The following is a 25472-nucleotide window of genomic DNA, read 5'->3' as shown; positions in this document are numbered from 1 at the left end:
TCTCATGGTAAGATGGGCAAAAAACGGCATGAAAAAACCAGACCCGTGGACTGAACAGTGTGGGGTCACTGGCAACTTGGAGGAAAACAGTTTCTGTGATGAAGAAATGAGAGTAAATATGTATGCTGATGAGAATAATCCAGAAGAAGCGAGAAATTCATGATATGAGAAAGGGGACTGTCGAAGAGTAGGAACAAATATGGAACCCACTGTACCTGGAGCGGACATCCTGAGATGGGAGAATGGATGTTTCCTCTAGACAGCATCAGGAGGGACAGGAGAAGATAACAGGAGACAGGGAAATACGGTGATGGTATTTGGTGGAAACTATATTTTGGTTGCTTCTATTTCCAGTAAAAATAGGAAGCAAAGTTGTCTCCACTGACACAAAGTACTGGAGGTTTGAAAGGAAAGGAAGAGGTGTGAACTGTTTGTCCAGAGCAGCAGTGAATGGATGAAGTAGCAGAATTCCTGGGCAGCACTAGTATGTACATTAAGGTTCATAGTCACAAATTTAAAAATAAGGTAGGTAAACCATTTTGTTGGTGTGGTCATTCCAGCCACATTGAGTGCATAGGTACAGGCAGCGAGGAGGCAGAGAGCTGGACTTAACCAAAGGGAGGTTTTCCCAGTGAGAACAGGAAGCAAGAGGGGCAAGAGCACTGAGGGTGGTGCAGGGTAATGATGGCAATGACTGGCCGTGGTTGGGAAGGAAGAAATGTGATTGGAAGGGAGGGCGAGGGAATGGTCCAGAGATGCAGGTGGAATTGGATTAGGAGGTAAGCAGAGGGGAAAGGTAATAGGATAAGCAGGTTACAGGGCCCAGGACGTGCATGGATCAGCAGCAGTGGGCTGGGAGAGGAATTGAGCTGGAGATAGGAAGTGGTGGTCAGATGGTGGGATGCCTGAATTTGAAATGATGAGCAGGTGGTGCAACTCTCGATCCTAATCTAGAACCTCGGGAGGGAGTAGTTGAAGCAGGATAGAGGAATGGTGCTGGAATGAGGTCACTGGAGGGAAAGAGTTCAAAGGAACTGACTGGCCAGAATACTGGAGGTGCCATTTAGATATTCAAATAAAGGGGGATGACCGGAGAAGAAAATGAAAGGGATCCAGGAGCTAAAGTCAACAATGAAGAGGAGCAGTCAGGGGGCCACAGAAGACCGTAACAAACAAGGCAAAGGGTGGGATCATAGGAGACAAGGAAGTCAAGTGTATGGGGTTTGGGAGGAGAGGAAGGGAGAATGAATGATTTGGAAGTGGAAGTGGTGACCTAGCGATATACAATGGCACTTCCAGGCCCAGAGTAGAAGTGATAGAGGGATAAGCTACCACTGGAGAGGACCACAGTGGGAGCAGTGAGTGTTGATGTGTGCACACACACTTGTAGACAAGCACACTTCTACACAAACACAAGCACTCATATAGCACATATGCATATATATTCATTCAAATACGACTATACATACACAAACCTCTCACACACTTAAACATACAAACATGTACAGACATACATATATACAAACACTTGTACACACACATCCTCTCCATACAAATACATATTCACACACACAAGTGCACACAAGGAAACATACAGAGGGTGGATATATGTTTAAGTAGGTGGACATTATAATATGTGAAATACATCTCATTGAAACTGATTTTTAAAAATAGAAAATATTCAGAGTTCTTTAAAAGCAAGGTAATTGTACCCCTGATGTGTGGGGTCAGGTAGAAGGAAGTTGTCAAGGAAAATTTCTTATAAAGTATCTGATGAAGATGTCACCAGATTTTATATATATATATATATATCATAATGATTTTATCTTTCCATTCTCAGGGCGCTCTCTAAATGTCGTATGTGCCTTTCTATCATACTACTCGAGTATCTGTCCTAAATTTTCTATAAGATTGTAAGGTCCCTGAGGATCTGTGGACTCTCTCCTTCAGTTCAACACCCTTGGTAGGATGCAGCACTCCACCTAACTCACTGAGGTCCACAGAAGTAATTTCTTTAAATGTGTTGAATTAATTTCAGCATTTGCCATTTCGATATATGAAAGTAATATCTTACAAAGGCATGTTCAATAAAAGGATGTACTTTGAACCAATACTGTATTTATTCACATGAAAATTAAATCAAACATAAATAAGAATATTTTATTATATTAGTTATTGTTACTAACCAATGATCATTTTAGGGACTGAGGCTAAGAAAGAAATAAACAGATAAATGCTCAGCATGCAACTTTTAGAATTATATACTGAAAAAAAATATATAGAATATAATTGCCAGGGAAGCTATTTAAAGCAGAAATATGAGATTAAAAATGCCAAAGGTGTAAACAACTTTAATCTGTTAATTTATTACACATGTCTCTTACAGCCAAGTTTTATTTTAAGATTAGATCTTGGATATTCTCACTGCATTTCGGCAAATGAAACTCAAATTTTCTAAACTCAAATGCTATACATTTTTCATCTTTTAGATGTCATTTCATCTCCTTTGAAACTAAGTTGATAGCTGCAATTTAAGGATTGTGACTTTATACATGTATGTCTTTTCTTTTAAAGTCTAAAAGGCACTTTGACAATACTTATCCGTGTCTGCATTCCATCAACAGACTGCTTTAGGGAACAGACTGGCTGTGGAAATAAGAGTCACTTTTTTATATTAGAACAGCAAACATGGCTTTAACTAATAAAGATGATTCAGGGCGACTTGCTGAGGACAATCCTTCATTCAATCGCACATGAGAAGGTGTGAAAGCATGCTACGGACCCCATATTACACACCAGATCGAAATTCCTGCAGCCCTTTCTTCTCTTACAGCCCAGATTCTACTTGGCTTCTGGACATATCTGACTGCTAACTTAATCCTCTGGCTATATAAAGGAGCAGTCACAATAAAAATTGAAGTCCGATCATGTATTTAAAAGATGATTCACTACCGAGGGAAAGTGGCTTTTGAATAGGTCTATGTTCTCCAACTTTCCAACAGGGGCTGTTGCTACCTCTCTCCCTAAAACACTGTTCTCCAGTTACACCACCATGAAATGTGACCTTTCTCTCCAGCTGGCACTGAGGTTCAGCCATCATCATTAAAAAAGTACAGGTGTGCTGACAATTCCAGCTAGCACAACAGAGGCATGGTGTGAGACTTGGTGGATGGGAAGGGAAAATTTACAGAGAGGCTTGCTCAAAATTGAATCCTTAATATAATCTTAATAGCATGGGCTCTTTCAGCCACATATTAGACCTCCCTTTACCCCCACACCCACATCCTGATTGACTGAGAGCGTATATGAAACTGCATTTCATGGATATTGTAGGATTTGAGTGCACAAAGTACAGTATGCGCTCCAGGAGTGATTTGTACCAGTTTGACTCTGCCTTGCCTCCTACAGCATGCAGTCCCCAAAAAATGAGAAATTGCCGACTAGGTGATCTTCACCAGTGGAGAAGCTTCAGACTGTCCTGGGGACCAGAAAGGACAGAACCAAGAACAGTAATAAGAAAAGGGAGGTAGACCTCATTTCTACATATGGAAGAACTTGATTAAAACCATCACAAAGAACAATGGACTTACTTTAGGATGCTTTCCTTCACAGGTGTGTTCAAGAGGTAGTAAGAGACCAATCACCCATTAAGAAAAGACATCTAGGGGGTGGCTTGTCCTAGATAACTTGAAAGACTCCTCAAACTCTAAGGTTTTATTTCAGGTCCCCCAGGCAGACGTCCTGTTGTTGATGTATTTCCTGTCCTCGGGCTGCTCTACTTTCTCTCACCAGTGCAACTTAGCACACACCTTCCCTCTTTCTGGGCATCCTTCCACCCTTTTGTCCCTTTATTACAAGTTTATGTGTCCATTTTCTCACTTCCTCTGCTTCCTCCAGTTATCACTGTCCCAGTAGATTTGGGCAAGGACACTTCCTTATATGCTATTTGGCACGTTTTCTCTCCCCTGTCGCAGTACTTATTCCAATTGACAATACTTTGAGGGTAGTAAACAGCATGTCTTTGTCATAATTCTATGTCCATCATCCATGGAGCTGGCAACCTAGCCAGATCTCAGTGAGTATGTGTTGAATGAATCAGTTACTTTATTAATGGAAACTCCACTCTGGCTTCCCCAGAAATCCATTGCACCCAGAAACGGTTTAACCAGAGATACTTAATCTTTCCTAGTTACACATTTTATGGGTCTCAAATCATTTTCTTACCAGACACATGCTCCCAGTAGGACATCAGTACCATTCGCATACCATAGGAATATTTGTGTGAAGTCTTATCACAAAGCGATTTTAGAATTAGCACACTTACCTAATATTCACCCAGGATGCATGTACCTATAAGGCCACTTACACCATAAAGTCCATTCACACCAAAACTATCTTTGGGCTACCCCATATATGACTCAGTCTCTCATTTTGAATCAAGTAAACTGAGTTCTAATAAAGATTCCTGACTCTAATAAGGAGTCCTGACTCTTAACCTGGCTAGTAAGAACTCTTATTATCCAGCTTCAAAAGGAAACAACCCATCCCACAAGTAAACCCATGGGCCTCCTACCCTTCCGGTTAAAATGTTCTGAATCCTGTGATGTGCAAGACTCTTTGCTCAGCTACTTCCTGAAGCAATCTACCACAAGGATAAGGGGGGATAATTTAGCCCAGAAACTTCAATGAATGTATGGATATTAATCTTTCATTAAAAGAAGATAATTCAAACCACTTTTTACATGATATAAAATGTATCCATAAACATTACTGATTTAAGAGGATCAAACAAACTAAAATTTAATTAGTGATTGAATAATGGTCAAATCTATAATTTCATCATTTCCCATATTTCCCCTACTTTTGAACTATCACTGCTTTATGACTGTTATAGGGAAACCGCTTTAGTAATTTGAGACTCAGCAAATATAGGTAGTTGGATATAGAAGCGGACAGCCCATGCTTGCTCCCCTCATCTACTGCCTCATGACTGAAGATCAAAAATGTCTACCATTAAGCTGTCTAATACAGGTAGTACAACAACTCTTTGGTCATTGGTTCTGTGTAGAACTGAACCTGTCTTTACCCAGAAAATAAAGACATATTAAAAAATAAAAATAAATGTCTGTTACCCATCCCATGCCTGACTTCCAGACAGCTCCCTACATCCTCGTTCATCTGAGACCCATCCTCTCCTCTGCTCCTGTTCAGCCACTATGCTCACTGCCTTTACCTGTGCCTCTTCAATACCTGCCATAAAGGAGCCTCCACCCCCATCCCTACTCAGGGGTTGCTTACCTAGATAAGTGTTTCTCAAACTCTAATGTACTTCAGAATCACCTGAGGATCTTGTAAAATGCAGATTCTAATACAGGCAGTCTGATTGGGATGTGACATTCTGCTCTCCTAAGAGATTACATAGAGTGCTGATGCTGCTGGTCCATGGACCACAAACTCAAGCTAAGACTCAGTACAGAATCCATCAATCTAAGCAGCCTCAGAGTGTCTGAACGTTTCCAAAATGGTAAGCAAATGTCATATGTAAGGAATTTACTAAAGTCTCTCAAAGGAACCTGTGCACAAGTTAGTGACAATTAGCCAGAGTCGCCGGTGTTCCACTTTAAGCCATACCATCCGACCTTCTGCTCTCCTCCACTCTCCCACAAGCTGCCCCTGAAGCATTCATCCAGCAATCCTGCCAGTGAGTGGTTTTCTATGCCCAACCAGATTTCCATTATTCAAAGTCTCTGATATGCTGTATACATTTATTTTAAGGAGCTCCAGCAGGAGAAAAAGAAAAAGGTTTGAGATTAATGACTCTGAGACAGGAATTAAAATAGCATGAAGTTGGACAAAGAAAATGATTTGGAGAGGCAGAAAGACCTGAGCTTGAATGTTAGCTCTATATCTACCTAACGTTATAACCTAAGCTAACAGGTTAGTTAGCTTCTCTGTGTTTCAATTTTCTCCTCTGAAATGAAACTAATTTGTAAAATAACAAGGACAAAATTTTTGTCACATAGTTTTTATAAAATCGATTAGTTACCTGCTCCCTCACTCTTTATCATAGAGGAAGAGAAAGGAGAAATGAAGATCTAAATTACAAGTAAATCAATTAAAAATAAGATCTAATAAATCAAGCTCACATTTAACAAAGTGTCTTTCTAGGCTTGGATTCAGGATAATAAGAATAATATCTATTTTAAAAAAGGCTTGTAGGTAGTTTTTCGTTAGTATCTAAAATAGATCAGAACTGAAACTTTGGGAGAAATTTTTAAGGTAAAAATAAGGAATTCTTACACCACATTTCAACCTTTCTTGATTTGAGGAAATTGTGTTTGAAAATGCTTGCTATCCAAGAACTCAGAGTAAATATGTATCCAATTTTAATACAACACTATAAAACTGTTCTGGAAAGTTAAAGCAGGTTATTAACAGACTCTGGGTGGCAAAATATATACTCTAGAGGTACAATGATTTCCCATGGGAAGAATTAGGATTAGGGACTCCTGATCATTAGCCTTTCAGATGTGACATCATAAAAATGCCATTAGACTCCTTATCATATCACCACTAGCCCCATTTCCACTGAACCTCAATGCAGCTAATCACTGTAGAACTAATGCGAATCGCCCCCATTTCATGCTCAGTGTGATATTACACCTCCACTTGTTTGTGCCAGAAAGCTAAGCATGTAAGAGATTTCATGGCCCCAGCACACACGGGCTTTTTAAAAGTCATGCTTACTATTCTGTCATGTGCTATTTAAAAAAAAAAAAAAATACTACTGCAAGAATTTGGAAGAAAAGCAATCTCTTTGGACCAATTTGTCAAATAAGCAGAGTTCAAAGCTCTAGTTATCTCTTCTTCTAAAACATTCTGTTATCCCTCAAGGATAAATGTTTCCATTTCTGATAAGGTCCTCGTCCAACCCAAATTACTAGCAAAGGAAGTCTTGGGGGAAAATGTGTTTACTTATTTTTCCACGTAACATCTTCAAAGAAATTTAAAGGAAGAAAGAACTGATCCTAAGGATATCTTCCAGAAGTAAAAAAAAAAAAAAAAAAAATCAGTAAGACATTTTCTTCATCTCCCTAAAACAATCTTTATCTCTGAGGAAACTGAACCAACTCTCAGGATCCTACCTCCCAAAGCAATGTTTGTCCAAAAGACTTGTCCTTATTTATCCAATATAAAGATCATCTGTGGAGTCATTCTTTATACCCCTAAGATTCACATTAAAGCCAATTTTAAAATAATTTGCCATTTACATATGTTTTCACTAGATTGAAAGTCCAAAGTGATTCAACCCTTACCATCCCAGCACCTAAAGGCAGAGCCATGTTATCTCAGGGTTTTGTTCAGCGAGATGGAGTGCTGGGTTCTGAACGAGATATGTTCCTCATGGTGAAGGGTTAAAAGAGGACACCCAACCACCCTCTGGAAGTCATTAAGTTACAAAGCCCCAAGAAGATAAAAGTTTCCATTTTCTAAAATGTAAATCAAAAACATATTCATTAGTATTGCAAAACAAACATGCAAATCTTCACCACTTGAAAAGCTCGGCTAAATATGTACAAGGGCTAAACCCGAAAATACATCTGGTCCTCGGTTTCAGAACTTGCTTTTTTGGTTTTATCTAAAGAGTTTGTCTGTCTTCCATGGTTGGCTTCTTGGATTATTGCAATTCATAATAAGCCTTTTAGCTAAGGATGAAATAAACAAAGATAAAGTCTATGTCCTAGTTTTAAATGGTCCAGATGGGATGATTTTTCCATATGTTTAGCACACCCACTGTTTATTAATCATTGCTAGCGGAGCTTAGAGGATTACTGGGTTTACTGCCTGGGCGAGGGCTGAAATTTACAGTTTGTATAATCTCTGTACACCTTTTTAATATTCTATCCTTTGTGAATTGTTCTTTGTGCTTAATTCAGGTTGGGTGTGTGTCCAACTCGGGTGTGTGTGTCTGTGTCTGTGTGTGACCTATTATAGGCTAACGAATCTCAGCCAACTGATCAAGAGGAGGCTTTTGTGCCCAAATTTGGATACAATATCAGTCTTAAGGAATGTGTTACATCATAACAATGACAATGTGGGTAAAACTGGCAATACTTGACTCACTACCCTTTACAGTGATTTACTTGGTGTCTGGCAATCTGTTTTTCATATGATGTTTGTTTCTCATAAACGGTTTCAACATGGGACAGTATGGTGTCAAGATAACAGTCGTATCATTCGTCATTGCAGAACGTCCATGGGGCTTGCCAAGAAAGTACGGTTCTTTTATCTTGGGCTTCTTACAAGCCCTGACTTTCTGGTGGTTGTTTCTCATCAACACGCTGTATTGTCCTTTGAAACCTGACCATCACTGCCTCTGTTATGTGTCATTTCAATTTATCGTGAGGGAAATGAAGTCCGTGGAAGGGTCAGCATGGGGAACAGTCAAGGGACAAGAGAGGAGGAGGTTCTGGGAGTCAGTGTAGTGGGGACAACCTGAAGCAGAGAGTTAAAGGAGCAATAAAGGTACCCTCCATGTCTCCCTGCCCTTTTTGAAGTGGGTTGGCTTGTCCGGGATCGAGTAGGTTGCCGCCATTCTCGCAAGGGTACCAAGCTCTCTAGCATATTTTTAGTTGTAAAGTGGTGGAACAACAATGTGGGGGGTAAGAAGGAGGAACCTCTGTCTTTTTATATCACAATCATAAAACCTCCCCATCAATCTGAGGGAAGTCTGACAGAAGGCTTCCATATTTGGAACACCCCCTAAAACTTGGAAGGAGAAAAAAGGGGGGGAGATATTCTTTAAATTTTCTTTTAATAGAATTGGTTAAGACAGTTAATGTAGAAAATGTTCTATTAATCACGGATGCTTTTTATAGTATTTCTACATGGGTTTTGAGATGCGGTTTTATATCTTCGGCAAATAGAATAAGGGAAGACTGCTGTAAAGCATAAGAATAGACAGCTGTGGGCTCAGAAAACTGAATATTCAGTCTTTCCAAAAAGGTTTTGAAATCACTCTGCTGGAATCTCATATATAATAATTAAGCTCTGAACAAGTATCTTTTACACTATCCTCCCCTATGCTGTGGGCCCGTAACATTGGCCTTACACAATAGTATACAGAACTTGTGTTCAGAAATAGCACCGTGTTGTTTTCAAATGTGTTCCCTAATAGAGCAGCATGATGACCGTGAATGGGAATGATCTGACTTGAACTTGGAATGTCAGTTCCAAGAATCAGATGGTGGTAAAGTGTTCTGGGAAAAGTACATAAGGAATCTACTTCTGATATATCGTCTTAGTTTGTGTGACCACTCTCCTTTAAGCATTGTTTTCAGGCAAATCAGTACCCAGCCTCCTCCAAAGTGTTAGCCTAAGGGCCCTTACTATTCAGAGAAAAAAATATGTCACTATGACTAATCAAGAAAAATATATATATTGCTCCTTTGAAGGATCTGGTGCATATAGAGCATAACTCAGAAGAAAAAAAAAATGGGGCTTGTCAGTTAATAAGATTAGCCACCTTCCAAAAATTTCTTATGGTGGAAATGAAAAGGAAAATTCTAGAAAGACATCAAGCTCCTTCAAAATGCACACTCTCGGGCTGGGGATGTGGCTCAAGCGGTAGCGCGCTCGCCTGGCATGCGTGCGGCCCGGGTTCGATCCTCAGCAGCACCACATACCAACAAAGATGTTGTGTCCGCCTAGAACTAAGAAAAAATAAATAAATGTTAAAATTCTCTCTCTCTCTCTCTCTCTGTCCCCCTCTCTCACTCTTTCTTTAAAAAAAAAAAAATGCACACTCTCATCGGATTGCCTGATTTTGTTCCCTGTTGTACCATTCCTATCCTGGTCCTTTCCACCTGCCCAGATTACCGCAGTAGCCTTCTTAATGTAAACCTGCATTTTTTTTCCAATCTCTTCCCAGTAATCCAGTTTATAGACTGCTAGGCAAAATGACTTTCCTAAAAAATCAATTTTATTGAGTCACGATCCTGCTCAAAATGTTTTCCACCGAGCACAGGACCAAGTTAAGTTGATTTCCAAAACCCATTGAATTTTAGCCCACCACCCTACCACCATTTGGCCTTGCCTCCCTTCATCACACCATATCAATGTCTAACTCCTAACCTCTCATTTCCCTTCTCTTTGCCTGTCCAAATCCTCCCCAGAGTTCAGGGTCTTTCTGCTTCATGAGGCTTTCCCAAGCTCCTCATCAATGGCTCCCTTCTCTGGACCCATAAAGCTCCATCTGTCTGACTGTTCTGTAAACATCAAGACATAATCATCTGCTGCCTTGTATCATTGGTGATAGTTTTGTGTCCATTTTGTGTTTGATTTTTAACCATGTGCCAAGGATGACAAGAATTATTTCTAGATAATTACATGGAGCACCTCATACAAGCCAGACACGATATTAGGTACCTGCCATGAATTATGCTTCTAGAGCATAAATGCCCTGGGTACACAGCTGCTTTGCCCACACTGTACCTGGCAAAATGAACAGGTAATATAATTCTCTGGGCTCCAGCGTCTACATCAACATTCAGCGTTAGTGCTTGATTTTGAAAATAATCCAGAGACACCAAAGGAAGCCCTAGATGTATGGAGACATTTGAGAGTATCATAGTCAACAGAGATACTATTCTCATAGGGTGAAAATAGTCTCTTCTCATCTCAGAATTTGTTCTCCAGATTTGTCAGTGTTTTTGTTACATAAATGAACTTTTATGATGCTCAATTATTTTACTGTGATTTTCCAGGTCTATACCCTTGAGTTGCAGGCACTGGTTAGGAGTTTCTGAGAGGACCAGCTTAAAACTCAAAGCTTCTGAGTGGTCATTTTTTGTCCTATTCCTGACTAGATTATAAAACTTAATTATTTTCATTTTTTTCACACTTTCGTTAAATTGGGGGAGAAAATAAAGATCTCCAAATCACTCCTACTGCTTTGTTTCTTACAGATTTTATCTTGGTCTTAAAGGCACCCTTCAGCCACTATACCAATATAAGAGCCTCCCATTGAAAATAGTCAAACAAATGAAAGGAACGCTGGGCCTCAAGACTCTTATTGAATTAAATGAAAGCTCTGTGGTCAGGATGGCCCAGATTGCCTATCTATACAGGAAAGATTACCCACAGAAGCCCCACCCCATACTTCACTTTTTTTTTTTTTTCAGAATAGTGAAAGCCATGGATGCCAACTGAAATGAGAAAATTTGAAGCCAAACTTGGCCCAGTAGGGAAATATATTTTATCCTACCACATTTTTACATTTGCATACATGGCACCCTTCAAAGCCAGAAGTTTATATTTTCCCACCAAGACTCAGCATGTGTGAAAAATGCTTTCCAAGAAATGAAGACTGGCTAAGATGCAAATGCAAATGTGGATTTGTGGGCAAACATATGCAGTTTAACCTGAACCGAGATCTTTCCCCATAGCTTGGATGAGCTTGGTAATAACCCAAGCCTCCTTCAGAGAAGAGCTCTGAAGCATTAGGCCAAACTAAATTCAATTTAACAACCTCAAAATCCAAAAAACAATGGCACAGGAAGAGAGTCACCCGAGAAGCAAATTCATTTCTCAATAAAGAATACTCTATAATATGCAACTGGAAAAAAAGTGGGGGAGGGTTCAGTAAGAGATAATATGCTTAAGGCTGGGAATTGTTTGCTAGTTCATTCTTTCTATGAAAAGGATTATCTCTGAGACCACAAAAATATTCCAAAGCCTCTCTCTCCATGACAGCTTCTTCTTTTCTTTTTTTTTTTTTTTTTTTTTTAAGAAAGGGAACAATACTAGAGTACTAGAATTCCCCACTGACTTCTCTCTCTACAAGTATTCTCAAAGTAAAGATGTGGACAGATGGTCTGGTGCCAACAGGGATGATCAAGTTTAACTACTGCTCTCTCACTCCACCATCCTAAAAAAACGGTTTGTTTGAGGTTGTTGAACATATATACACAGGTTTAGATCTCAGAGGCTATGAATTTATAGCACATTTCAGAACAAAGGAAGTAGCTCACATGGGCCTGAACCCACAGAAGAAGGTGGGGAAGTTGTGACACTAGACGCCATCTTTCCAGGGTGCTGGACCTTGACCCACATTATCTCATCCCTGAGCAACTAAAGATGATTTACGCTTAGTGGCACTGACTCTTTTTGTGTCTTTGAAAACAAAAGAAAAAAAGATGTCCAAGAAAGATTATGTGGAGATTTGAAATTTATTTAATGCATGGTTATTTGCCTACATATGGCCTAGGCCTGTTTGGGACAAACTGCCAAGAATCTTCTGTGGTTCCCAGGAAACTCCCAGCTTCAGATCCACTGCCCTGACTTTTCTGTATCATTTTAATTGTTCCAAAGAGATGCTCCATAGTGAACAGCCAAGTACCGATAAACCAGCAATTTTGCCAATCTGGATGTGAAAACTAAACAAGAAATGGAGAGATGTTCCCAACTCAAAGCAGAATGTCTTCGGTGGTCATTTGTTTTTAACTTTTTTGCAAATAACATTTTATTTGGAACAGCTTCAATTGCCAAACATGACAAATGACAAAAGCAGGCATTGGAGAGTGGCACTGTGCCCCCAGCCCAGGGTCCTCAGAAATAAACAAATTTTTCTGTGGTGTGGTACAGTGCCAATTTATGAAAAGGAAGCCAAAATCCTGAATGAAGGCTGAGCTCATAAAACTGTTCTTCCCCTTATCAAGATGAGGTTTTAGGCTCTCGGATTTCAAGTGTTTGCTTTGATTTTTTATTTTTCTTAGAGCAGCACAAGTAACTCTCATGTGTTTTGCCTTGGGTGTTAATTAATATGGGCAACTAACACTTCAAGTAGAACACAGCAAACTCAATTAAGAAATAGGAGCTCTTTATTAAGTACTTACTATATATAAGGTAGGAAGCTAGCTACTCAACACAAGAACACAAAAGGCTATGAAACATGACTCCATCCTGAGTTTCTCCTTGAGCTAATAGAAAAGCAGAGAAAGATACGGCAATAAAATACAAGCTAAATGTCAAAACATGGTCAGACAAATCAGTGTTTTAGGAGTTGGGAGAAGGGCCTGGGTCTGTGAAGAAATGTTGAGGAAAACAAATGAAATGTGAGCCGGACCTGAGAAGGAAGAAACACAGATTAGTGACAAAAAAAAAAAAGACAGACTTTCGTGGCGACAGGTAAACATGTACAAAAGAGTCTTGCTGAATCTGACAGTGTCACAGTTAGAGATTATGTGTTTTTCTTTTCTCTAACTCTAATTGAAATTTATTTACATATTGTTATTTATTAATCTCCCTACAGAGAAGTAGCCTTTGGCTATATCAATGGTTAGATTGAGATTGAACAAGTCCTAATAAACAATTTTGCAGATACTAATTGGCACCACCTGCACACAAAAGTGAAAAGGTACTTGTTAAAAATAGCCAGAAATATGAAGAAACATAGAGTTGGTGCTGTACATTTGGTCTGAAGTCTAGATTTTTTCAGAGCCATGTAAGGGGTAGATGTGAATGTCATCATATTCCGTGACAAAGCTTCTGGTGACATCCTTAAAAACTGAGCCTGTGTCATACAGCTCTGCCTACTTAGTGCCTAGCAAATTGGCTGGGATTTTAGTAGGTGTTCAGTTAGCACATGGTAAAGTGAAATGGTCTAAATTACATACCATACTGATCAAAATGTGAACAACTGTGGGATGTTTTCCATATTAACTGGTATAGAATAGGCCTTGCTCAGAATAACCTTTGAAAGTATTCACTTACAACATTGCTTTCTACATCTTCAACTTTGGGCATCAATATAAATATTACCTTTTGGTTCACCCCATCAGTGCCATCTGGGACACAAAGGAGTCAGGATCAGTAGGATTCTCCTTTTTCCTGAAGGGTTCCTTGTGTGTTCCTTAAGTTGTTATACAAGAAGAGCAGAGTCCACAAGGTAGGCCCAAGTGGACCCCTGCATGATGACCTTCATTCATTGACAAAAAAAAAACAAAACAAAACAAAACAAAACCTTAGGTCATGAATTAGTGGTGTGTTGACAGGGTGGCATGAGCTTAGAGAGGCAAATGAGTTCCAGTCTGTCTCTCAAAGCAATAACAATTCACAATAGAAATTATACAATGTTCTAAGGAGTAATTGAGCTAGTCTGAAATTAAAAGAACTATGCGTACACAAGATAATGAGCAGATTTATTAGGGAGAAAGGCAGATTTATTAGGGGAAATACACAGCTGAAGAGGGAATTATTGAGCCAGCAAAGAAACTATGGAAAAGATTGCCCAAGACAATCTCAACGTCAACTCCTGGGAACCTTCTGGGTCTCCCAAAGACAAAAGCTACCTGGTTTGGGACATACATGTTCTTTCATTTATCAAAGAACTTATAGATCCCAAGACTACATTTGTGACCAGCTGAAATGTGGATCCTGACAAAGTTTAAGAGAGTCAAAAGCAAAGCAGGAACTTGTCTGAGCTCCAGTCAGTAGACCTGCACCCATGTGACCCATCAGAATTTCCATCTGGGTCTTTAATGAATACACTCATGATTCATGACCTCTATTTTGTACTTTCCTGGCACACATATAAGTCTGGCATGATTCAATGTCCTACCCCCAAATCTTTTTTGAGCAACAAACACAGGCAGCACCGGAGCAGCAACGTCATTGGGAGATCTCAGGGAGGAATAAGCTTCCGCAGGCCCTCAACGTGCCTCGTGCATTATGATAGGCAGGATGCAGTCAAAGGTGAGTGCTGTGGCTGTGGGCTTACCATTGAAGGTGGAAGACCTCAGCTCAGATCAACATATGAAAGGAAGCAGAAACAACCCAACAAGTAATCATAACACGCATGAACTCATATCAGGGGAGGTTGAGCCTTTGAAATCAAAGAATGAGTGTGATTATCTTGTGAGATAATTGAACACAGACAGTGCAGAGCAGCCTGTAAGCCTGGGCGGGGAGGTGTTGAGACAGACTCCCCTCCTTCCAGTCCCCTCTGGTCTTCCATGACTTTCCCACAGGTGTTCTGCTGCCACTGGAAGTAGAGAGGCAGCTGGGTGGCAGCCAGGAGGAATGTTCCTCTTTGTCTTTCAGCCACACCCAAACCCACAGGAGAGAACTCCCGGGCAGAGATGCCAACCTCTGGCACAAAGGATAATGCAGCAGATACAGAAACAAGTCTCCTTCCAGAAAAAGAAAAGGAGCTTGTCAGGCAGATGGGGCCTAGACAGTCTTTAATGAGGCCTGGTAATGCCCAGGTAGGAGCTTCAGGGAGTCACTGTCATTGACTATTAAACCATCTCTGAGTTGCTTTGTGAGATTGAAGGGACACTTAAGCCCTGACTCTTTAATGGATCCCGTTGACCTTCATTAAAACTGGAAAGACAACTGTGGAGCTTTTCTAAAATCATCGGCTTTTCCAAATGCATATCTGATCCTAAAATGTGGCTGGAGCTCAGCAGCATAAATTTCTCAGCTCACCCACCATCGCCCTGATTGTTGCTGGACAGAGTGCAAGCTTCTGTCCTCGCTCGGCAAGTGAACCTAGGATTCCCCTTCAAACATCCACGGGGAATAAGCATTTTGATTCTTCCAAATCCTCAGGTGTTCCTCTCATCTGGCACGGATGGCTTATAAAACCCAGAATTTTTCAAACAGCGGTATGTTTGCCATCTGCGACGGTACAAACTGGGTCATCTGCAAAAGAAGTCACGCCCCTTCTCAAGAGCCCTTCCAGTAGTCCTACCAGTCAGCCCTTTCCTACTTGTCTTCAAAAGAAGGAATGACCAAGACTTACTAAACCTCTGATGTCACTTACCTGCTACTCTCTCTCCACCTCTACCTGTTCCCAACCTCCTCAAACTCCAAATGCCACAAATTTTTTCAAACTGGCAAAAAAAAAAAAAAAAAAAAAAACATGGTTCCCAAATTCCGTCTTGTTAATATGCTAGTTCTATCAGAGTACCAATCTAATATGCAATTGTTTTATGTAAATCTCCCAGCTAGATACTATGAGTGATATCAACGAATAAATAAATATGTAAGTATATTTATATCTATATTTACATGCACACACATACACATATGTACATATATCGGTGTATGTATTTACATATGCATACGTGGGCATACATATGTATTATCAATAGGGCCCTGCTTTCACTGAGATTCCAAACATTGTATGAACAATGGAGCAGGAATGTCTAAATTAAGTATAAAACGAGATATTCCATAAACTTACATTTGCAAGTTGCCTTGTGATTTGACAGCTATGTCCTTGTTTATTGTGTTGCTTAGTTCTTAGGTAAATGCTGTAAGGTAAGAGGCTTCTTATCATCCCGATTTATCAGGACAGCCCTGAAGATGGTACAGTCAAATAACTTTCCTGAGGACATCCATTGGCAAGGGGGCAGAAACCTGCCTTTAAACCAGGAATTCCAGTTCCTAACCCCCTGCTCTTTCCCAAGTGAGGTGATGTCAGGAAAGTACAAAGAAGGTGCTATTGGAATTCAGAGGAGGAAATGCAGTGAAAAACCAGAATGTTCTCAAAACCACATCACAGAGGAGCTTCTCCCCCGGGCATCTGGCTGCTGTGTCTCCAGTAACTGGTTTATCAAACAGTGGCGGCAAGTTCAGCCAGCAGGGTCCTTCCCTAGCTTCTCGGTCACACAGAAGAGGCCATTGTGGTTTCACCATTGTTCTCCAGGCCCTGCAACATCAACTTTATCTTTATAATTGCAAAGACGTTAAGGTTGCCAGATTTCTGTATTGAACAATAAAAGGATGTTCTGGTGAATTATCAGATTTTCACCAGGAGACATAAGAGGTAAAAAGAAACAAGAGGCTCAAGGGCCCTCGGGTGGCTTTAAACTCTAAACCAGGAAGTTGCAACATCGGAAACCTAATTTTTTTCATTCAACAAATGTTTATTAATTCCCTCGTTCATGCAAAGCACTGCACGAAGCACTGAGGTTTCAAAAATGAACAAGCTGAATAAGGCACATGCTTCTGGACTGGACGTTACACATCTGAGATGTTTAGACTTTCTGGACTGTAGGAGAAGCCATTGACAGACCATTCCAATTCAATGTAAGCCTGCCTATAACAGACTCCCTGCAACCTGACTCTCATTGCGCAGTCAATGATGTCTTAAAGTCCAATTCTCCAAACAAAACTTGGTTCTCAAGAATTTCCTGACCACGCACTTTGGGAATTCCTGCTTTGATTTTCTTCCAAGCCCCTTGGGGCCTCCTTGGGAGGTAGGGACAGCTATGTCAAATCTGTCTCTTCCTCCCTCCCAACTGCCCCCAAGCAGCTTTCTCTCTGACCTTCTTAGAGAGATGTTTATCATTCCCTTTTTAAAACCAAACCCAAACTCACCATAGCCTCCCCACTGCTGATAACAACATCAAAAGGCCCTTTTTCTGGTACTTCCTCTTTCTGCCAGGAAAGAAGCATACACCAGGAGGACCTCCCACTGAGCATCTGTGGAACAGCTCCTCTCAGAACCTGGCATTTTCCATCATCCAGGTGAAACCTTTCCTGATCTACAAGTCCCAGCAACTGGCTGCGGAAAAAAAGTAGGTTTATTATTCAGAAGAGCCTGAATTTTCTGTGATCTCTTCCTCTTTGGCATTCCCATTTCTCCATTGTTCAGATACAAAAGCAAGGAAGGTCAAACTTTTAAAAATCATCACAGATTACTGTTTTCAACCACTCTATGTATACGGCTCATTAGGTGCCAATATGTGCTATGTGCTAAAAGCAGTTCTGAAACAGAGGTAATCGAAGTTCTCCTAGCATGGTACAAGGTATATTCAAAGAAAGAACATGATTTGATCATGAGTAAATGATTTGAACTATTTAGATGTTCAATTCTTGAACTTTCAACTAGTAGTTGGATGAATCTGAACTATTACGCTAACTGATAGCTATTATGGAACAGCTTATTCTGATAATGCAAAAAGACAAACATGGTTGAAAAGTTTCCATGAGAATTGCAAGTCCCACAGCAGGAAAAATTTACCCAAGGGAGCCAAGGAGATGTTCAAGTCACAAATGGCTGAACCCTGGGAGAACATCAAAAGATTGTTTCCAAAGATATGCTTCTCAGAACTGGAATCCTCCTAAATACTGTGCCAAAAAGGACTCTATCATCACAGAATTTGGAATATTCAATAGAGAAGAACTGCTCTTGGAAATTCCCAAAGAATATTACCATAACAAAGAGTTTGAACCTGTTTAACTTTGTGGAACCCTACCTTTTCAAAAGTCATTTGACCACAGAGGTGGAGGGTTTTTTTAAAAAAAAATATATTAACATTTTATAAATGGGAAATACTGCAGAAGAGGAAATAAATCCACCTAGGAAGAAGGATGGATTCCCAAAATGGAACTAACGTTCTCACATGTAACTGGCTTAAGGGTGCAGCCGTGTTGTTATTACGTGTCTGTCTAGAGCCTGCCAGACTGAAGTCATAGCTAATGCATTTTTCTTTTTCTAATTGGCATTCTAAGCCTTGGCACCTGCTCCTTAATCTGAATCTCAAGACCCCACCTCACTTCAATAAAGTGGCCTTGCTGAAGCCACTTCTCCATTTTACACACATCCAGCTCCAAGACGTTTTTTAATATCCTTCCATGCATGTAGTTTCTACCCCAGAGACGGCTGATTCCTCCAACCATATTTCATAGAAACCAATATTTCTGTAGAACATATCAGCCCCTTTTCAGGTAAGGTAGCCGCCAATCAAAATCTAACTTCCTGGGAAATCAGCAGTGACTTGAAAGTACCATTATTGGAAAGACAGCTGGTGGATCATGCAGCTGGGCAGTGAAGACTTAAATGGAAATTGGGCTGAAGTAGATTGGAGATGTCTCTCTCCTGCTCTGAAAATGCACCCTTAAAGAGCCCCTGAGGCTAGCCTGGGCGGGCTGGTAGACTGAGTGAAAATTGTCACAGCACCTGAGATACCTCCATAGAGGGGAACTTGCCTAGCTTCTCATATCAGCCTGTTGACACCTTGCCCAGCTCACCACCAGAAGGAAAATGACACATCTTCTATTTCCATAGCACGTTATAGATCTCAAGCACTTCCTTTGAGGTTTCCCCCTGAAACTTCATTCTGCAATTTTTTAAGAGGCCATTTTCCTCACTGAACCTCAGTTTTTCTCATCTGAAGAATGACAGCAGGTGGGTCACATGACAGTCAGGATTCCTTTCAGTTTCTCATTCGTTCATTGAAAGAATGAATGAATATTCATTCATTTAAAAGGCTTCCTGAGCCCTCTCTGGGTGCCAGGCACAGAGCTGATAGCAATGTCCCTGATAGTAAGGGAGGCAGCTCATCCACAAGGTGAACTAACCCACAAACCCGTGGCCAGATAAAAATTGCTTCAAGTAAAACAACTAGAGACTTTTAAGAAGGAATAAAAGAGAAACCTGTCACTCCATAATACTTCCAATACTCACAGACACTGCACAGAACTGGAACATCAATGCTTCTGAGATATTCAGCAAGGTGCCCAGGTTCCTGCATCCTAAACTGTCAGTGTTCCCAGGAGAGTAATTCCCTGCCTGCAGCCCAGCAGGGAGGAGGTACAGTTTTTGAAGCTGTGCAGCTGTGAGCACTGTAATTCAGATGGGATAAAAAAGAAAAGAAGAAAAGAAAAGGGAGGAGGGGGAGAGAAAGAAAGAAAGAAAATTGCTAACTAAAAACAACAACAACAACAAAACCTTCTCCATCTACAATCTGGCTTGGCCTGGCAGCCAGCTTGAAAATCTAGGGCAGAACGCTGGGGACCTCCCACCAAGAACTATGGCTGATTATTCCATTCTACATTTTTAAAACAGAAAAGGAGGGGGGGGGGAAACTTCTCGGAAGTGCAAATGAGGATTGAGTTGCAGGAAAGCACCACAGGCCGTCATCTCTGAGCAACGGGGATTTTGTTCTCTGCATGGAGATGCAGTCTGACAAGTCAAGTTCACTGCAGTTCACATTGCTGTGAACACAAAGGCCCAGGAGGCTCCCATATGGGACTTGTGGCACACTAGCTTTATCGCCACTACAGCTGCCGGTAATTATTAGTAATGATAATAGATAATATTTATATAGCCTGTCTCAACTAAAAATCCCAAGACATATGACAATACCTACAAATTTAGGTGTGTGCCGCCACCCCTAACAACCTGCTCAGGGATGGCTTTCCCGTCAGAGCCATGATGCCAGCAGGTGACAGATTATCACCAGGCACCCTGCCTTGGCAGCAGCTCAGGATGGAAAGCTAAAGGGTGAAATTTAAATATTAATTCAGGCTTAAAAAAAATGGAATGGATCCTTCAATAAAATGCAAAGAGGATGATAGATACATGTCATTTGACATCTTTCAAAATCTATAATGTACAACACCAAGAGTGAATCCCTGGTATCAACTATGATGCTAAAGAGATAACGATGCATTGTGCAGGTTCTCAATGTGCCACTCTGATGCCAGATGTTGGCAGTAGGAGGAGACTGTACTTGTGTGGAGGTAGAGAGTATGCAGCAATTTTTTTGTACTCGTAGCTCAACTTTGCTATGCAACTAAAACTGCTCTGAAAAATAAGGTCTATTTTAAGAAAAACAACAACAGAGAGGCACAAGTTTCTTCGCAAGAGGCTGGGGCGGGTTCTGTATAACTCAGGCACACTCTGCTTAGCTCAAAAATCTTTCCTGAGGGTTTCTGGATTCATTTAGAAGTACATCCTGAGATTCAAGGGCAAGTAAAGTAACTGGGAAGTGAACCCTATAGAAACACAGATCAGGAATTGGGAACTGGGGGAGGGAAGGGAAAGAAACACCAAAAGTGCTTTGGGTAGTTGGTGAGTACCCTGAGCCCCAGCCCTCTGGAGAAGCAGGAGACAGTAAGGACCCTCCCTCAGAATTATCCAGCTCCTCGGGAGATGGGAAGCCCTGGTCCCTACCTACCAATTCCCCATTTTTCTGGTTGCAGCTGCTCCTGAGACATCAGCTCCCTAGAACTTCTGATTTGTCCCGCATTTCTGCATATCTGCAGACAGGGAAAACAAATACATATCCTCACGCAGATGACCCAGGCATTCCTAGGAAGTATCCTCCCAGCTCCCAGGTGAATCCTCCTGACACCACCCACTCCTCTGGGTTATCTACCCTATCTAGTCCTGCAAAAGAAAAATGCTTTTTTAGTAGAAAGCAATGAAGTTTAAGTACTTCTAACTCTTACGGAACAAGAAAGAAACACCTAAAATGGTAGAAGCCAAAATAAGGTTTTAAATATCCCCCCTCCCCCTTACGTAGTCACACCTATCCTGCAAAGGGTGGTAGATTATTTGTTTTAGTAATTAACAGAGACCTCTGGTAAATAATTAATCTCATGCTGGGGCTGGAGCAGCGGCACTTGGCAGCCCTGCACAAAGAAACCCTCACCGTGAAAATATGTGGATGTGTTTAAAGCATTTCAGATTTCTATGAGATATGAGTGCCTGCCGTCATGGTGGCGCATAATGAGGCTGGTCTCACGATGTCGCCTCAAAACAGCCGTTTCCTTCGAGGAGGTAAACAGTAATCTAAAACATGTTGTTTTGAGCTGTGAAGTTTTAAAGAACTGCTGTAACCACAATAATACTGAGGCTTTTCCCTTCATTAATATTCTAGTTAAATACACACCAGTGACAAGCCACCCCGCCTCATGATGTCCTGGGACAACTTTTTAAAAAGTTTTACATTGTCTGCTCTATTGACTCTGCGTTAGGCGTTAAAAAAATAAAAATACCGTTTGTTTTTTTTTTGTTACTGAACAACACAACCAAAGAGTTTTTAAACTCTATGTAAAATATACACTTATTTTAAAGTATTAAGATGTTACTCAGAAAGTCATTCGATACAAGATTAAAGACAAGATCCAAAGTTGAGTGTAAAAGGCTAAAAGGTGGCAGACATGGTAAGGCACCCCTGTAATCCCAGCAGCTCAGGAGACTGATGCAGGAGGTTGGAAAGTTCAAAGCCAGCCTCAGCCACTTAGGGAGGCCCTGTCTCAAAATAAAACATTAAAAAGTGGGGGATGGGGCTTGAGATGTGACTCAGTGGCTAAGCACCCCTGGTTCAATCCTTGGTACCAAACAAATAAAAGGAAACATGAAATTGCCCTATAAGCCTTGTCATTCAAAAGCAACCTTTTCCACCACTCCTCCATCTCCCATTTCTGTCCCCACCCCACCTCAAACCCACCAGGCTAGTGAATCAATAAGAAATGTTGGCCATTCAAGATATGAAAAACAAATACTGTGAAGAGATGGTGGCCTATGTCTAGTAGCCCAGAGAAACAGAGAGACTTGCAAATTCACATGGAGTTTGACTCTTTGTGCGATTCGACCTATCTGGGTGTCTAAACTATAGTTTGTAAAAGTGCAGAAATCCTCTGTGAAGAAATACATTTCAATAGGTTCAGCTCTTTTGTGTCTTCTTTTCTCCAATTTGATGACATTATTTCCAACTCTGGCAAAGAGCACTTTGCTTCCATTTAAAGGCTTCAATTTGTGTACTGCATTAAGGGGTTGCTTTTTGGTTTTGGTTTCCCCACTGTAGAGGACAAGGATCCAACAGAAAATAAATAACCTTATAAAAGCCTGTTTTACAAACCTAAGCCTAAAAGGAGGCAGTAAACATCTTACCTGACTGTTTCTTTTTGAAGCCAGAGAATAGACACTACTTTCTGTTTTGTCCTCCTCAGCAACCCGAAGCAGAGTGCCTACCCCTTGGGGCAAGCATGCTCCTGAGACAACACTTCCTAGAGTCAGAATTAAGGTCTCAGTGTCAATATCATCCATTCATGCATGCAACAAAAGTTTATTGGGCACATACTACACACCAGGCCTGGCTCACGGCAAACCAGGCAAAGTCTAGGACTTCATGGTGACTGTGAGGCAGGCACGGGTCTCCAGGTAGCAGCCTTCCTCTGTACTCCATGGCTAATGATTTTCCTTTCATAGGAGGTGAAAAGATATCCTGAACATTCAAGAGCTGTCTCCCAGCTACTGGAGGCCATTCTACACCGACACTGGCCCCTGTCTGTCCCTATAAGTCATGTCCATCTCTTACTGGCCTGAACTGTTTGCTTCCTCTGAAACCCAGCATTGATTGTCTCTGGCACAAAAGGTGCTCTGCTTTCCAATGGGCACCCCTAAAACACAAGCTCAAATCTTTCCCACAGTCCCTCACCAAGGAGTAGAAAGGAGGTGCTAAATTTAGACAGCTTTGGATTTAAATGCAAATAGAGCCACTTTCTAGCTGTGAAGCCTTTGGGTAAGAATTTAACTTCAGTGTGCTTACCCTCTTCTTTTTTATAAAGGACACCAATACAGACGTGATGATCATTTATTTTTTTTTTTTTTGTGAGAATTAAAGAAAATTCCATTTGAGCCTACTTCTGTTATTTGGAATCCTGTCACTATCATTGGGCACTATCGTTAACATGCAAATTAGACAAAAGATCAGTTCACACAGATTGCCTGGTCCTTCGGCCTGGATAACTTTCCTGATATTCTGGAAGACATCTTCACTTAAGGTCCAGCTTTCACTAGAGGTACTGAGGAAATTCATTTACTTATTAATGAACAAATATCCACCGTTCTGTGTAAAACTATTGTGACTGGGCTAGAATTCGTAAAATCTAACATGTGTAAAACATGCATTCCCTGCCAAAGCACTGTGTGAGCATATTACACCCATCATGCCATAGACGGTATGTTTGTGTGTCACTGAAATCCTAGCTGCAATTAAAATCCTAACCCCCAATGTAATGGTATTAGGAGTTGAAGCCCTTGGGACATAATTAGGCCATGAGCATGGAGCCCTTATGAATAGGATTAGTGCCCTTGTAATAAGAACCTCAGAGAGCTCTCTCACCATCTTTTCACCACCTGAGGATGCAAGAAGAAGTACAGTCTGCAGACCGCCGAGGTCCCAGAAGTCCCAGAACCCAACCATCCTGGCACCCTGATCTTGGGACTTTCAGTCTTCCAGAACTGTAAGAAATAAATTTCTGTTCTTTAAGCATTCAGTCCATGGTAATTTGGTATTGCTCACTAAGACACATCATCACTTCAATCACAAAGGTCATGATTACTCTTATTTTAAGACAGATTAGGAAATTTGCCCAAAGCCAGTCTTTCGGGTAAAGTGACACAGCCAAAATTTTAGCCCGGAGCTGCCTGACTTCTCAGCAAAAAAATGTCAGACTCACTTCATCATGGCAAAATCGCAAATCGCATCCCTTAGCTCCTGACCTGGGCAAACTCAACCCAGGCAAATGGATATTGAAAGAAGTTCCCATTGCAGCTGCTATTAGCAGAAGGACAGAAATTTCTCTTCTGTAGGCTGCATATTAGATGTGAATCAAAGTGACTTACATTCAAAGCTGTCCTTTGGAGAGAAAATAGGGTGAGGACCTACACCATCATTTCACATTATCAGAGATTATATATGGTGTCCATTAAGCTGCAAGCCAGGCAACAAACCAAAGGTAGACCTGCTCTCTTACCTGGTATATCTCGGCTAGACTATAAATCTCCCCTCTACCCTGATTCTCAGGGTTCTTTTAAACTCTCTCACCCTGTCTCCTAAATCCGTTTTTCTGAGACTCACCCCCAATCTTTGCTGTAACCCTAATCTAATCTTCTGCTGAGGTGTCTTTCAGATTTGACCCTGTTTTTATAGTAATTCCCTGACCCTGGCTCCTTCCTAACTCATGGTCTCAGTCTTTGAGTTTTATTTACTTTGTTACTCACAGGCCTTTGTATGACTCTTTCATAGCTGGCTTCCCACCGGTTTGAACATATTGTCTCTGGCCTCAGTCTCAGCCCCACCCTGGATTATCTCTTCAGCAGAAGTTAAAGAAATATGAGAATTATTTGAAAAACCCAAGACGTACTACCTGGAGAAAAGAAGATTCAAGATGCCCATATGAAATGTCTTCAGATAATCAAAAGGTTACCCATATGGAAGAAATTCTAAACATATTCTGTGGCTCCAAATGAGAAATGAGAACAAATGGGAAGACAGGTTTCTGCTCAACATAAAGAACATTCTAACCATTATGATTGTCCTATGATGGCATACGCTTCTACTGTAAGCGATGTTTTCTTAAAACCGAAGCTATTTAAGCAAAAGTTTAATAACCGTTTCTTGAGACTGCTGTAGAAGTGATTCATGAATCAAGTTAAGAGTTGGTCTAAGTACAGCTGAGGCCCTGCCAACTTTCGCAATGCTACAATTTGAGATATGGGAATAGTTTTTCTCAGGCAATGGGTGAAACTACAACTCTCAATAAAACTCTCTTGTGGTACAACATTTCTTAAATTATCTCTTGATTCTTTTTTTTTTTTTCTTTTTATCTAATTTGTTCAGAATGCTAGCGAGCCCTCGTATGGTTCTAAGACAGAAACTATT

At 40.8% G+C, this 25472-nt stretch overlaps 1 long non-coding RNA gene across 3 annotated transcripts in view; it reads right to left on the bottom strand.

Moving 5' to 3' along the window:
• LOC120892922 (uncharacterized) overlaps positions 1–19746 on the bottom strand; it is a 180971-nt gene extending 161225 nt beyond the window's left edge. For all 3 annotated transcript variants that reach the window (XR_005737747.2, XR_005737749.2, XR_005737750.2), the window contains exon 1: positions 19481–19746. This is a non-coding gene — a long non-coding RNA (uncharacterized LOC120892922). The remainder of the gene's footprint in view (positions 1–19480) is intronic.
• Between the last annotated feature and the right edge of the window lie 5726 nt (positions 19747–25472).

This window comes from Ictidomys tridecemlineatus, chromosome 7 (genome assembly GCF_052094955.1).
Source record: "Ictidomys tridecemlineatus isolate mIctTri1 chromosome 7, mIctTri1.hap1, whole genome shotgun sequence".
Taxonomy (NCBI): domain Eukaryota; kingdom Metazoa; phylum Chordata; class Mammalia; order Rodentia; family Sciuridae; genus Ictidomys; species Ictidomys tridecemlineatus.
This window is presented reverse-complemented; position numbering and strand designations above follow the sequence as displayed.